Source organism: Herpailurus yagouaroundi, unplaced genomic scaffold (genome assembly GCF_014898765.1).
Source record: "Herpailurus yagouaroundi ecotype Mexico unplaced genomic scaffold, PumYag 77, whole genome shotgun sequence".
In the NCBI taxonomy this organism is placed as follows: Eukaryota; Metazoa; Chordata; class Mammalia; order Carnivora; family Felidae; genus Herpailurus; species Herpailurus yagouaroundi.
The window spans coordinates 100,125,472-100,138,607 of record NW_024412388.1 but is presented as its reverse complement, the minus strand read 5'-3'; the positions used below and the strand labels follow the sequence as shown (position 1 = coordinate 100,138,607).

Genomic DNA, 13,136 nt, shown 5'->3' with positions numbered 1-13,136 from the left:
ACTTTTCCTTTCCTCTCAAACATATATTGTAAGTACCACCGAAAGTTCTAATAATATATGCAACACCACCTGGTTTCAACATGCAGAGAGTCCAAGCAAGAAGGATGAGTACCAGAGATCCACATGGGTCAGACCCAGAGCAACGCTCCAGGATTCTGGAATCTACCCAGTCTGTTATTCACCCTGACCCCTGTACCCCTGAGCCTTTGCCCTGTGAAGTTCGCTGCTCTTTGTCAGATTCAAATCCAAGTAGCTCTATTGTCTCACATTCCAGGCTCACGGTTTCCTCCTGTCTCAAGGTGTATAATCCGTACACAGAAATCCAAGCAGCTCCAAACAGATTTGCTCAACTTAGCTACACTTTCACATGACATCTCCCAAGCTAGGCTCCAGCTTAAACTCTGTACGGGAAGTTGCTGTTGCTAGCAAAGAACTCTCACCTCCTCTGGACTACTCTGCTGCTGAAGTTCTGGTCACCTGGGTCCTGTGCCTTCAACTTTTCCAGCTTCTTGGCAGTTGGCAATCCATCACTGTCAGTTCCTGGGGTGTCCTCACAATCACTGGTGGAGTACTTTTGCAGCTCTGATGACCCAGAGCTCCAGCAACAGGTGCAAAGCTCCCCTCCGGGACCAGATTCCTTCATTTTTTCCCTTCTGTCTCCTTGGTGTATCTATACAGTGAGTGTTTTGATTCTATTCCTCTCCAATCGGTGCTGTGACCCCTGCCTTTGAATGGGGCTTCATCCCTTAGCAACGGCAAAGAGCCTGATACAGAGTGGCCTACAGAAACCAGCTTCAAGATATCCTCAGAGCCTCGGAGCTGCTAGAGCATTGGGCAAGCCCAGATTTCTTAAGGACTTTTTGATCCTGCTTCGGTTTCTGCCCCACCGTGGGGACTACACTGGGGCCTACATCAGAGCTTTCAGCCAGTCTGGAAACTTAGCAGGATTCCGCAATTCCTCATATAAGTACTGGACTTGCTCCCATGCTTCCCATGTTAGGGCCCTGGGAGGGGGCAACTGGCACCTCCATGGGCCTCCAAACTTTCTGGGGCTTAGGATGCTGGGGTTGGGAGGAAGAGGGCCAATGGCAGAAGCCATGTGGAGAAGCAAGATGGGGGCTTGAAGAACCCAGCCCTCTTCTCTTTGTTGGCTAGGGCAACCAAGACCCGTCTGTCGGCTCGGTCCTTCTCTGTATACTACCCCGGAAATCTACTGCCTAGAACAGCCTGTGATCGCGCCAGACTTTCTAAACGGGGGGTGGAGTACGTCAGGGTGAGGACCCACAGTCCAAAGAGTGCTGAACGCCTGCCCAGGTGCCCCAGACAGCCAGACGCTGCGTATGGGCTCCACTTCCTGAAGCTCCCTCTCCGCCAGTGCCCAGGGGGAATTGGTCAACTGGGGGCAGGTACAGCCCGACCACTACCCCAGGGAACCAAACCCGCAGCGAGGGACTGTAACACAGACACAGCCTGCCCAGCCAGAGGCTCAGAGTTACCCTCATGTGGACAAAAACCTGACTTTGGGGCTTCAAAAGGATGTACAAAACCTCTATGGAGACACTCAGGACATAAAAGGAGCCCCAAATAAGTTATATATGACAGGCTCCTGAATTAACTTCGATTATTATAAAATTTCCCAATCTTCTCCAAACTACGAATTCGACATGATGAAGAGCAAAGAAGAGAACTTGAGTTACCAGATATCAATGCTTGAAAGGAAGTATCTAAGATTTTAAAAGCACTGGGTCGACTAGTGCTTCTTAACCTTTCCTGCTCATAGGAATCTCCTGGGGATCTTGTTAAGGGCAGCTCCTAATTGAGAAAGTATGGGATGCAGCTTGAAATTCTGCATTCCAAGCAAGCTAACCAGGGGATGCTGATGCTTTTGGTCCCTGGAACACACTTTGAGAAGCAAGGGAGTAAATAATTGAAAGAACAGAATAGAGAGCCCAGAAATAAACCCATGCATTTATGAAAGCTTGCTATACAGCAAAGATGGAATAGCAGATTAGCAGGGTAAGTGAACTATTTAATAAATTGGATTGACCCTAGGTCCTTATAAGAGGGACATAGGAGTGTCAAAATGAGGGAGAGATTTGAAGGCTCTATGTGGTCAGCTTTGAAGATGGAGGAAGGGGCCACAAGCCAAGAAGTGGGTTCTAGAAGCTAGGAAAGGCAAGGAAACTGATTTCGCCCCTAGAGACTACAGGAGGCATACAGCCCTGCCCACTCGTTGATTTTAGCCAAGTGAAAGCCATTTGGGGCTTCTAACCTCTAGACTATAAGGTAATAAATGTGTTGTTTTGGGCCACTGAGATTGTGGTAATTTGTTACAGAAGCACTAGGAAAGAAACACATCATATAACAAAGGGCACCATAAAACAACGTGAAAAGATAGGCCACAGATTGGGAGACTTTTGCAAAGGGTACAGCATACAGGATTAGAATACAAGAGTATAAGGCAAACTACAAGTCAATAAAAATGGGGCGAGTGGCCCACTGGAAAAGCAAGCAAAAGATATGTACAGAATTCACAGAAGAGGAAAGCTCAGTGACCAAGAGTCATAAGATATGCAACCTCACTAATAATTCTGGAAATGCACTTTCGAAAGATTAGGTACCATTTTACAGCCACAAAATCGTTAACATTTTGGTAAAGCCAAGTGTCGATGAGAATGTGGAACAATGGAAACTTTCATAAAATTCTGACAGGAGTGAATATTTTTACAATGACTTTGGAGAGAGCAATTTGGCAACATTTAGTCAACTTGAAGGCACTTGTACTCTGACTCAGTAATTGCACCTGTAGGTATTTCATTGGAGACACTATTACATGTGAGTACTTGGAGAAACTTACAATACTATTCAATAAGGCATTTTTGTAACAATAAACAATTAGAAACAATCTAAATATCCTTCAAGTGGGCAAATAGATGGATTATGGTATATTTCCACAATGGAATACTACACAGCAATTAAATTGAATGAGTCAGCACTTCCTCTCTTACCTAACTATATATGTAATTAGGCCTTAGGCTGTTTTCCTGTCTCTAGTGTCTTCTCCATTTCCGTACAACTGGAAGATCTTTGAAAATCTGGCCATGTCTTTACCTTAATTAAAATTCTTCGGTGGGTTTTTTAGAAGTAGTTTTATTGGGGTGTAATTGGTATACCATGAACTGCAGATACTTAAACCGTGCGATGTGTTAAGTTTGGACACATGTATAAATATCACCATGATCAAGGTAGTGAACATATCCATGACACCTAAACGCTCCCTTGTGTCCCTTTGCAGTCTCTCTGCCCTCCCCCTCCAACCTCTCTCATCCATAAGTAACCAATGATCTGCTTTCTGTCACTATAGATCAGTTTGCATTTTCTAGAGTTTATTATTAAACAGAATCAATCCAGTATATATTCATTTTTTGTTTTGCTTCTTTCACTTAATAAAATTACCTTAAGACTCATCCATGTTGCAGTGTAGTTCATTCCTTTGGATTGCTAAGTAGGATTCCATTGTGTGGATACCCTACAATGTGTTTATCCATTCACCTGCTGGACATCTGGCTTATTTCCAATTTTTGACTGTTACAAATAAAGCTGCTATGAACATTGTGTACAAGTCTTTATGTGGAAATCTGGTTTCTTTTCTCTTAGGTAAATTCGTAGAAATGGAATGGCCGGATTAAGTGGTAGGCATATGTTTAACTTTTTAAGAAACTACCATAGTGGCCGTACCATTTTAAATTCCCATAGCAAGCTTCAGTGAGATTTAAGAATGAGATCTGGGGCACTCGTCAGGCCTTGGAAAAGGACCTCTGCAGATGTAATTAAGTTAAGGATCTCAGATCATCCTGGATTTAGAGTGGGGTTCAAGGCTAATGACAGATACACTTATAAGAGAAATGCAGATGGGGAGATAGTGACAGAGACAGAAGAGGAAACAGAGGCAGACTGGGGCTATGCTGCCCAAGGTAAGGTATACCTAGAGCCCCCAGGACCTGGACCCTACCTGCCGGGCCACAGCCTTGGGCCCTTGCCCTCCTCACCATACCCTCGCCTGCGCGCCTCACCTGCCCTCTCGCCTGTCCTACATCTTACTTGTACCTGCATTTCCTCATCTACACCATGCTCTCTTACCTGTGCTCTGTCTTCCCACGTGTGTTCTGTCCTTTTACATGTCCCCAAAGTAAGTAGCTCTCTTGCGAGGTTCAGGAAGGGCGAGACTGTTGGCGTGTAGTTAACCTCTTACTCAACTCACGGTAATGACCTTATGGCCCCAGCTGGAACGTAAGCTCTCTGAGAAGGCGGGGAACAAACATATTAAACATTTAAACTCCTAACACCTGCACGTCACGTCTAACTAGCCTGTCGAATCCTCACGAGAACCTTGTGAGTAGATATTTTTATCTCCGTTTCACAGAACGCTAAGCTCAAAGAGCTTGTCACTTGCCCCGCGTCTCACAGCAAGGACTCACACAGAGCTCCAGCTGGCCCCCAACTCCAAGCTTTGTGTGCCATGGCACTGGGGAAGTGACTGCCCGGTCCCCTCCCATGAACTCCCTAGCTCATTTCCTCCGAGATGATAGGTGCTGGATAAATGTTTGCATACTGCTGAAAGCCGTTTCTCCTCAGCCAGCCTGTCCATTAAATAGTCATTGTATTCATTTTCCATTAGAACCTCATCTGCCCGAAGCTTAAAATAGGATTGGAAATTTGCTGTGTTTGACCTATGTTCACGCATTAGCATAACTTATCAAACTAGAGAACTGAGAAGCTCCTGGACGCTGAGGGTGGGAAGGCCGAGGGAGCCCACGAAGGCCACAGGGTCCCAGGAGCACTGGGAGGAGAAAAGAGAAGGGCTCAGAGACGAGGCAGGAGAAAATGAAGACAAAGTCTTTCAGAGCAGAGTGAAAAGAGCCTCAGCCTTCACGGAGGGATCCTGGACTCAGACCCCAGCTGTGCCACTCACCATCTGGGAAACCTGGGCAAATCGTCACGGCCCGTCCCCTCTGCTTCTTACTCTGAAAACTCTCAGCGGCCTCCAGCCTCACTGGGGTGACGACAGGAATTCTCACGGGACGAGATGTGTGAATCCTGCTTGTAAAGAACCAAAGGGGTGGGGCGTTTACAGTGCTCCAGGTGACGTGACTTTTTCGTCCTTGCTTTGGATTCAAACTCTCAGTCTGAAAGATGGGATGCTGTGAAAGTGCTTTAAGTGCTTTGAGGCAGGGGCCATCTTTACATTCCCCCATCCCCTGGGACCTAGAATGGCGCCTTGCCCAGAACAGGTGCTCAGGGACATCTGCTTGAATAAATGATGAATGAACGGGTTGGGCTCAAAACTACTCGGGCCATGGCCCTATGCAACTATCACTATCGTGCTCCCTGACCTCCTCTCCAGGGTCCTCAAGTGGCCTTCGGGCCAGCAGCAGCCACTTGGGGATTATGGTAATAGGCGAGAGCAGCTGGTAGGAATGGGGCGAGCATGGTAAACAGAGTCAGGTCAGCCCCAGCAGGAAGAGGCCCCTGAATCACCTCCTTGCTGGCTACTAAAGACCCAGGGTTGGTGCAGGAGAAGTCAAGCGCAACCAGGGAAGAAGGCAGTGATCTGAGCGTAAAAAGAAGAAGGCGCGCATCTTACGACTAGATACAAGTGAAAGCAACAAAGAGAAATAGTAATGGGTCCTGATCAAATGACTTCTTAAAAAAAAAGGACTTCTTAAAACACATAATGCACGGGGCGCCTGGGTGGCTCAGTCGGTTGAGCTTCCGACTTCGGCCCAGGTCATGATCTCACCATCTGTGAGTTCGAGCCCCGCGTTGGGCTCTGTGCTGACAGTTCAGAGCCTGGAGCCTGCTTCAGATTCTGTGTCTCCCTCTCTCTCTAACCCTCCCCCACTCATGCTCTGTCTCTCTCTGTCTCAAAAATAAAATAAAACATTAAAAAAAATAAAAAAAAACATAATGCACGCACACACACCCCCAAATTGTACTTACTGTTACTCTAGATGGTGATAGAGAGTAAGATTGTGTTTGATGTTGGGGTCTTAAAATAAAATGTTTCCTTTGTGTGCATGTGTGTGTGTGTGTGCGTGTGCATGTGTGTATGCTCTTTCTCCAGATCCCAGCAAACATTGTGCTATGTTTCCATAATGGTGGTAGTAACATACTGCTCATTTCTAGCTGCAACTTTTGTTGACTTTTGACAGCAAAAGCACTGCTTCTGGTCAAGGTGAGAGAGTGTTTGGTTACCATCAAAAGAAAAGTTGAGACGGATTCTTACAAGGGGTTGAACAGTAGCCTCCCAAAAGACATGTCTGTGTCCGAGTCCCTAGGACTTGTGTTACTGATTTGGAAAAAGGATTTTTGCAGATAAAATTGTCTTAAGAACCTTGACGTAAGATCATCCTGGATCGGTTGGTGGGCCCAAATCAGATGACCAGTGTCCTTATACTGGAAGGGCAGAGAGAAATTTAAAACAGACAGAGGAGAAGACATGAAGAGGAGCAGGTGACATGAAGGCAGAGATGGGATTGATGTGACTACAAGCCAAGGAATGACAAGGATTGTCCACAGTCACTGGCAGTTGGGAGAGAGGCATGGAAGGGATTCGGTTGCAGGGTCTCGGAAGGAAGTGTGGCCCTGCAAATACCATGGTTCCAGACTTCTGCCTCCAGACTGGGACAAAATAAATTTCTACTATTCTAAGTCATCTAGTTTGGGGTAGTTTGTTACAACAGTCCTTTGAAACGAACAGAAACCCAAGATCCTATCGTTTCATAGATGTTTCACGTGAACGTTATAAACACCCACACGTCAATCCAAATTCCAGTGATGTGAAGTCCCTGTGGAAACTCTAGCCAGCTTCTCTGAGCTCAATAATCTCTCAGAGTACTTCCCTGGGGGGTCCCTACGCTGCTTGACTCCCCCACCAGAGCTCTGACCCTTTTGCCACATCGTGGGTCCTGTACAACCTTCCCCGGAAATGTGCTCAGCTGAGCCCCACACCCCAGCTTATAAGGATGTTGAGTACTATTTCCCATCTACCCAAGTTCAAAGACTCTAGGGCTTAGCGAAGTCTTAAAATGCATCAGAAATCCTCACAGTGGGGGCATGTTGACTCTGGTTCTGGCCAGGAAAGGCTGCCTTTGTAGCACTGGGCTTGTACCAGCGTGAAGGACTAGCCAACCACACGCCGAGTGGTTAGATCTAGTATATATTTCTGACAAGACCTGCCTGGGCAATCGGTGAATGGGATGCCCTTGTGTTCAAATTTCCTCCAATCTCCCTTCCAGCGCTTCCAACTCTTGAAAGATTCAGGGCCTCACCACTGGTCTGATCTTCCCTCTGCAGGGTCCATTCTGCTAACCCCTCTCATCACTTCCACAAAATGAACCTGTCCCATGTCTGTTGGTCAGGCCTTTCTCCAATGCTAAGGGACAGTATCATTAATGCATTAATTAGGTCAGCTCAGGAGTTTAACAAATTTCTCATGATGGAGACCAGATGGAGAGAGGTGGGTTGGACAGTGTAGCCGTGGGTGGATTCATAGTTGGCTGAAGGCTCTTACCCAGAAAAAAATCCCTGGTCTTCTGAAGGGAGTTTTTTTTTGTTGTTTTTTTGTTTTGTTTTGTTTTGGTTTTTTTTGTTTTTTTTGTCCTTGGCCCAATCCTAGTCACATTTTAATCAAGAATTTAAATAAAGTCAAAGAGGCAAGCTTATCTAATTTGCAAATGACCCAACCCTGAGCAATATAGAAAATATTTGTTCACATATTGTTTTTTCAAAAAAAAAAAAAAAAAAGCAATGATGGGCCACAATGAATAAATCCGGTTCCATGTAACTTCTTTCACTTGGTTTCAGAAAATAATCCACAAAAGTAAAAAGATAGGTTAAAGCACTTTTGAGAGAGAAGATTTAGTGGTTCTAGTTTATTTTAAGCTCAATATGAGTCAACGGTCTGAGGAGAAGTTTCTAAAAGGACATAAATTTAGGTTGCATTTCTAGAATGTGCAGGTCTGGATCCAGGATGGTAATCGTTTTGGTATGCTCTGCACTGTCAGAACATGGCTGCAATTATGAGTGTGGTTTTGGATATCATGGTCGACGAGAGACACAGCTCATTGGCGGGCATCTAGCGAGACAAGTCAAGGTTGGGATGAGTTTAAGGTTGGGATGAGTTTGCTTGTCACCTGAGCAAACTTGCTTTTTAGTCCAGAGAAGGAAAGACTCGGGCATATGTTACGTGTCTTCACAGACCTGAAGAGCCATCCGCTTAGAGGGGTTGGGAGTATGGGTTGTTGGGGGCAGTATGGGTGTTGATATTCTGGGCAGCTTCAGAGAGTGAAAAGGAGAAAAAGGTAAGTCTGAAAGGACCAGATTTGGTTTCATTTCTAAGAATCAGAGTTGTCCCACCACTGGGTGTTCTTTGTGATGAGATGACTCTCCCATCCTTGGAAATCGTCAAGCAAAACTATCATTGCAGTGATCACCAGGGTGGGCCTTACTGGAATCACTGGCTGGCTGGGGTCCTCTTCCACCTTTACCACTAAGGATATGTCCCCTCAGAAGCCACATGGTTGGTCCAAGAGGATGGCCCTTCTAGATGCCAGGTGGCTACTCTTGATTAAAGTCTCAACAGGCATTGTCACTGGTTACCATCTCTAAAGAAGTTCTCAATGTCCTTTTCAACGAATCTCTTGAATAATATTATATTACTTATATATAGTGTTTTATTAGGGTTATTATTTGATTTCAGGTAAAAAATACCCAAGTCAAGCTTATAGGGGAAAAGGGGGAATTTTTTCATATAACACACATAATTTGCTCATGTGGTTCTAGAGGACAGGAATGGAGCTGGTGTCAGAAACAGTGGGTTGGAGCCTGCCTCGCTACCTCTGAACTCAGCCTCCTCTGTTCAGAACCCAGGGCTGCAAAGAATTCCAGGCAGTCTTCACTCCAGCCCTTACACCGGTAGAACAGAGGTACAAGTGCTTCCTAGGGAAGAACTCTGATTGGCTTGGCCTGGGTCATGTATCCACTCCTTGGACCAATCACGGTGGCCAAAAAATCCTGGGGCCTGTGATTGGCCAGACCTGGGCCGCTTTCTCACGATTTGGGTCCAGGAGAAAGGACTGCCATCGGTAGCCAGAATCACACAGATGGGTATGGAAAGAAGTTGCCAGGTGGAGAAAACAACAGGGTCCATTACTGGGCTTCAGAGTTTACAGAGCACTTTTGCACACATGATTTCATTTGATTCTCACTCCTCCTTCCTGTGAGGAATGTGGAGCACGTGGATCATTTTCTTTACCATTTGTTGCCACTTCACCTTACAGAGGCAGTTGGTCACCTATTAAACAAAAATAGTTCGAATTTCTTTTTCTGTTTTTAAGTTTACTTATTTTGGGAGAGAGAGAAAGTGCATGGGTGCATGAGTGGGGGAGGGGCAGGGAGCAAGGGCGAGAGAGAGAATCCCAAGTAGGCTCCGTACTGTCAGCATGGACCCCCACATGGGCTGGGGCTCGATCTCACAACTGTGAGATCATGACCTGAGCTGAAATCGAGAGCCTGACGCTTAACTGACTGAGCCACCCAGGCGCCCCCGTATTTTGAATTTCTTAACATTGTCACAGGAAGGATAGATCCATTGAATGTCCTTTATTGTCATCTGATACAGTTCTTGTACGGTGCCGGCTCAAGCTGTTTCGAGAACTCCTGACAGTAGAAAACTCCTTTTGGAGTTTTCTGATAGCAGGTCCCTGGGGAGTAGCTTACATCAGACGAAAAGTGGATCAGTAGCAAAACTGTCACTAGGCTTCCTGGGGACCCACCTTAGAAGTATAGGTCCTCCCCCTCTTCCCCAACTCTTCCCTGGCTCGCTCTTTCTTGGGAAAATCAGACGCCATTAGGAAAATTAGGCAGGTATTACTTCAAGCAGAGCTGAGGTTGGCGACAGGCCCCTCATTCATGCATTCATTCTTATTTATTCTTTTGTTTATCCATGCATCCATTCACTCAGACACACCGAAATTGTATAGGACACCTGTATGCTGATTAGTGGCTAGACAACGCAGTTTTAATAATGAGCTCCCCAAATAAGGGGCACCCAGGTGGCTCAGTCGGTTAAGTGTCCGACTTCGGCTCAGGTCATAATCTCACAGCTTATGAGTTTGAGCCGTGCGTCGGGTTCTGTGCTGACAGCTCAGAGCGTGGAGCCTGCTTCGGATTCTGTGTCTCCCTCTCTCTCTGCCCCTCCCCTGCTTGTGCTCTGTCTCTCTCCCTCTCTCTCCAAAATAAATAAACTTAAAAAAATCCTTATGGGCACCTGAGTGGCTCAGTCGGTTAAGCATCCAACTTCAGCTCAGGTCATGATCTCACGGTTTGTGGGTTCAAGCCCCGCATGGGAACCTGGAGACTGTTTTGGACTCTGTGTCTCCCTCTTTCTGTGCCCCTCCCCTGCTCATGCTGTGTCTCTCTCTCTCAAAAAATAAGTAAATACACATTAAAAATTAAAAAAGAAAAAAAAGAAAAAAGAGGTCCCCAAATAGAATAACTTAAGAGAAATAGTGGTTTATTTGTTTCTCACGTAAGTGTGTGGGATGAGTTGTCCGGGTAGTGGTGGGGCTTTGCTAGGGACCCAAGTTCCTTCCATCTTGTTGCTCTGCCCTCCCCCGGGGTACAGTTCTTGTTTTCTACGTCTGCTCCCCAGCCCATGGGAAGGAAAAATCACAAAAGGGGTGAGCTACTCCGTTGTTAGGAACGTGAAGTGGAAACTCACCTCATTTCTGCTCTTAACCCATTTGACAAAAACCACATAGGGCCATGCCTCGCCGCAAAGGACTCGAGAAATGTAGCTAGGCAGCCACACACTTGGCCGAGATTTACTCACAGGAAGAATGGGAGAATGGGTGGTTGGAACAACAGCAGAGTCTATCACGACCTGCTCTGCCCAACTCCGTGCACTACATAGGATGGAATGGAGTGAGCCTTGCTCTCAGGTGGCTTGTTAACTAGCAGGAAGGAAATGCCTTGTCCCCTAGCAGTAACACGAGGCCATGTGGAAGAAGGGTCATGGGAGTGGGGCAAAGAACGTAGAAAGTTCACAGGAGGAGGGATGACTGCTTAGATGGGCGACCGAAGGGGGCGGCATTTCAGCTGGTCGGCCTGGGCTTGAAAGACAGGCCTGAACCTGAACTTGAACATGAATGAGGATAGCAGGCAGAACAAAGAGCGGTTACAACTGTCCAGTGAAGGGCAGATTCTCACGTGAATGAGGGACTCCTCAGCCACCCTCTCTCAACAGTTCTGAACACATTCCCACACGTTCGCCATTTTTGTCCCCACCTGTGATAGCGTCGGCGCATTCTCGGTGTCCTCCTTGGTCCTGGAAGACACAATGCTATACAGGTGTTCAGGGTATTTTTCCAAGTGAGCCTAGGCAGCTCTTCCTGGGGCCACCTTTCATCCCTTCTGAGTGAGACAGGCCGCAAGGCCTAAGGAGACAGGCCGGGCTGTGAGTCAGAGCCCCGAGACCTGGAGTCTAATAACTTAGTAATTGCAAACATTTTCGGAGCCTTGCTGTTTACAGAGCATGCCAAATATAGAATTTTCTTTCATTCTCATCTCAACTCAGAGGGGCAGCTAAGTGAGACATCAGCTATGAAAATACTTTGAAAAATTGGCAGTGCTGCGGGATGGAAAACATCACTACGGAAACGCTGAAATCTTATTATTTCGAACTCCATTGATTCCGAATTTGTGGTGATTTGCACAAGGGTCCAGGCTGAAAACTATCTTTATGCTCGCTCTACCTAAAAGGATTTGCTAAGCAAATTCAGAGTGTGGCCAAGACGACTGGGAGACATTTACAACCTACTGAGGACAACCGTTTTCGGGGATGATTGCAGCACTACTGTTAAGAATACTGTGCTTCAATTAAGTTTGCACAGCGCTCTTTTCATTCAAGTAGGTCTGGCGGGACTTCTACAAGGCAATAAAACTTTGTTAGCCATTTGTTTGAGGTCCTGAATATTCTAAAGAGTACAAACACTGTGAAGCAAACTAGTTTGGGGCCTCACAGAGAGAATTTAAGTGTTTAAGAAAAGGCAGGACCATCACTTGGCCAGGATGTGGAAGAGGAGATTCTGGTGCCAGTCTGCAGTTTGGATTAATTTTGGCAGTGGAAGCTCTTCCTCTTCCTTTCCCTTGAAATCTCCATAAAAGCTCAATCAAGCAGAAGCATGCAGAGCAATTCCGGCTGAAGTCAGAGTGCCTCCTCTCCGTTCCTCACTGCCACCCCGACTCATTCTCAAAGCACCTTTGACCGGGTGCTGAAGAGCCCAAAACCTTGATGATGTTTAAGATCTCTTTGAGTCCTGTGTCTATAACCTGATGGAAAGTCACAGTCAATAGCGGCCAACATTTATTTGAAGCTTATGCTGTGGTAGGTCTATGCTAAGTGCCTGCTTGCATAGATGAGGCCACTGCAGACACCGGACTGTGATCACACTGACAATACGTGGTGGGACAGAGACTCAGGCTGGTCTCATGGTCCATAGAACATGGTTTTATAATCATCGCTCTTACAGATCACGCCTTAGTACCAACATCCCCCCTCTCTGTTCGGTTGGACATGACTTAATGGGCTTATGTTTTACATTTGTTATAATTTATGTCCTAACAAAACTCAGAAGTCGAGGACCCCCCCCCCTTCTCAACCACATCCTCTGAAGCCTTAATAAGAGAGCACGGTGACGTGGCCATGTCCCCAGGAGCTGGGTGTTGAAATGGACAAGAGCCAAGGAACTCAGCGAGCATACAAATATATATAGTGTTTCAAAGTGGATGCATATTTGCTGGGAGGGGGGTGGGGAAAGATGCAGAAAGAGACATTTGGGGTGAGCGTAGGGCAGATTGAGCAGTTTATGGAGTTTAAATGTGGTTATTCTATCTGAAGGTCATTCATTCATCAGACATTTATTAAGCCCCATCCTATGCCAGGCACTGGGCTAAGTAAGTGTTGGGGATTACAGAAAAAAGAGGAGTCCTCTGCCCCTCAAAGGAAATGACTTGTTAAAAAAAATTAACATTCAGGGGCGCCCGGGTGGCTCAGTCGGTTAAGTGTCTGACTT

The 13,136-nt window shown here is 46.3% G+C and overlaps 1 pseudogene; it reads right to left on the bottom strand.

Moving 5' to 3' along the window:
- Positions 1–394: 394 nt before the first annotated feature.
- On the bottom strand, positions 395–1,502 carry LOC121018002 (neugrin-like; annotated as a pseudogene).
- Between the last annotated feature and the right edge of the window lie 11,634 nt (positions 1,503–13,136).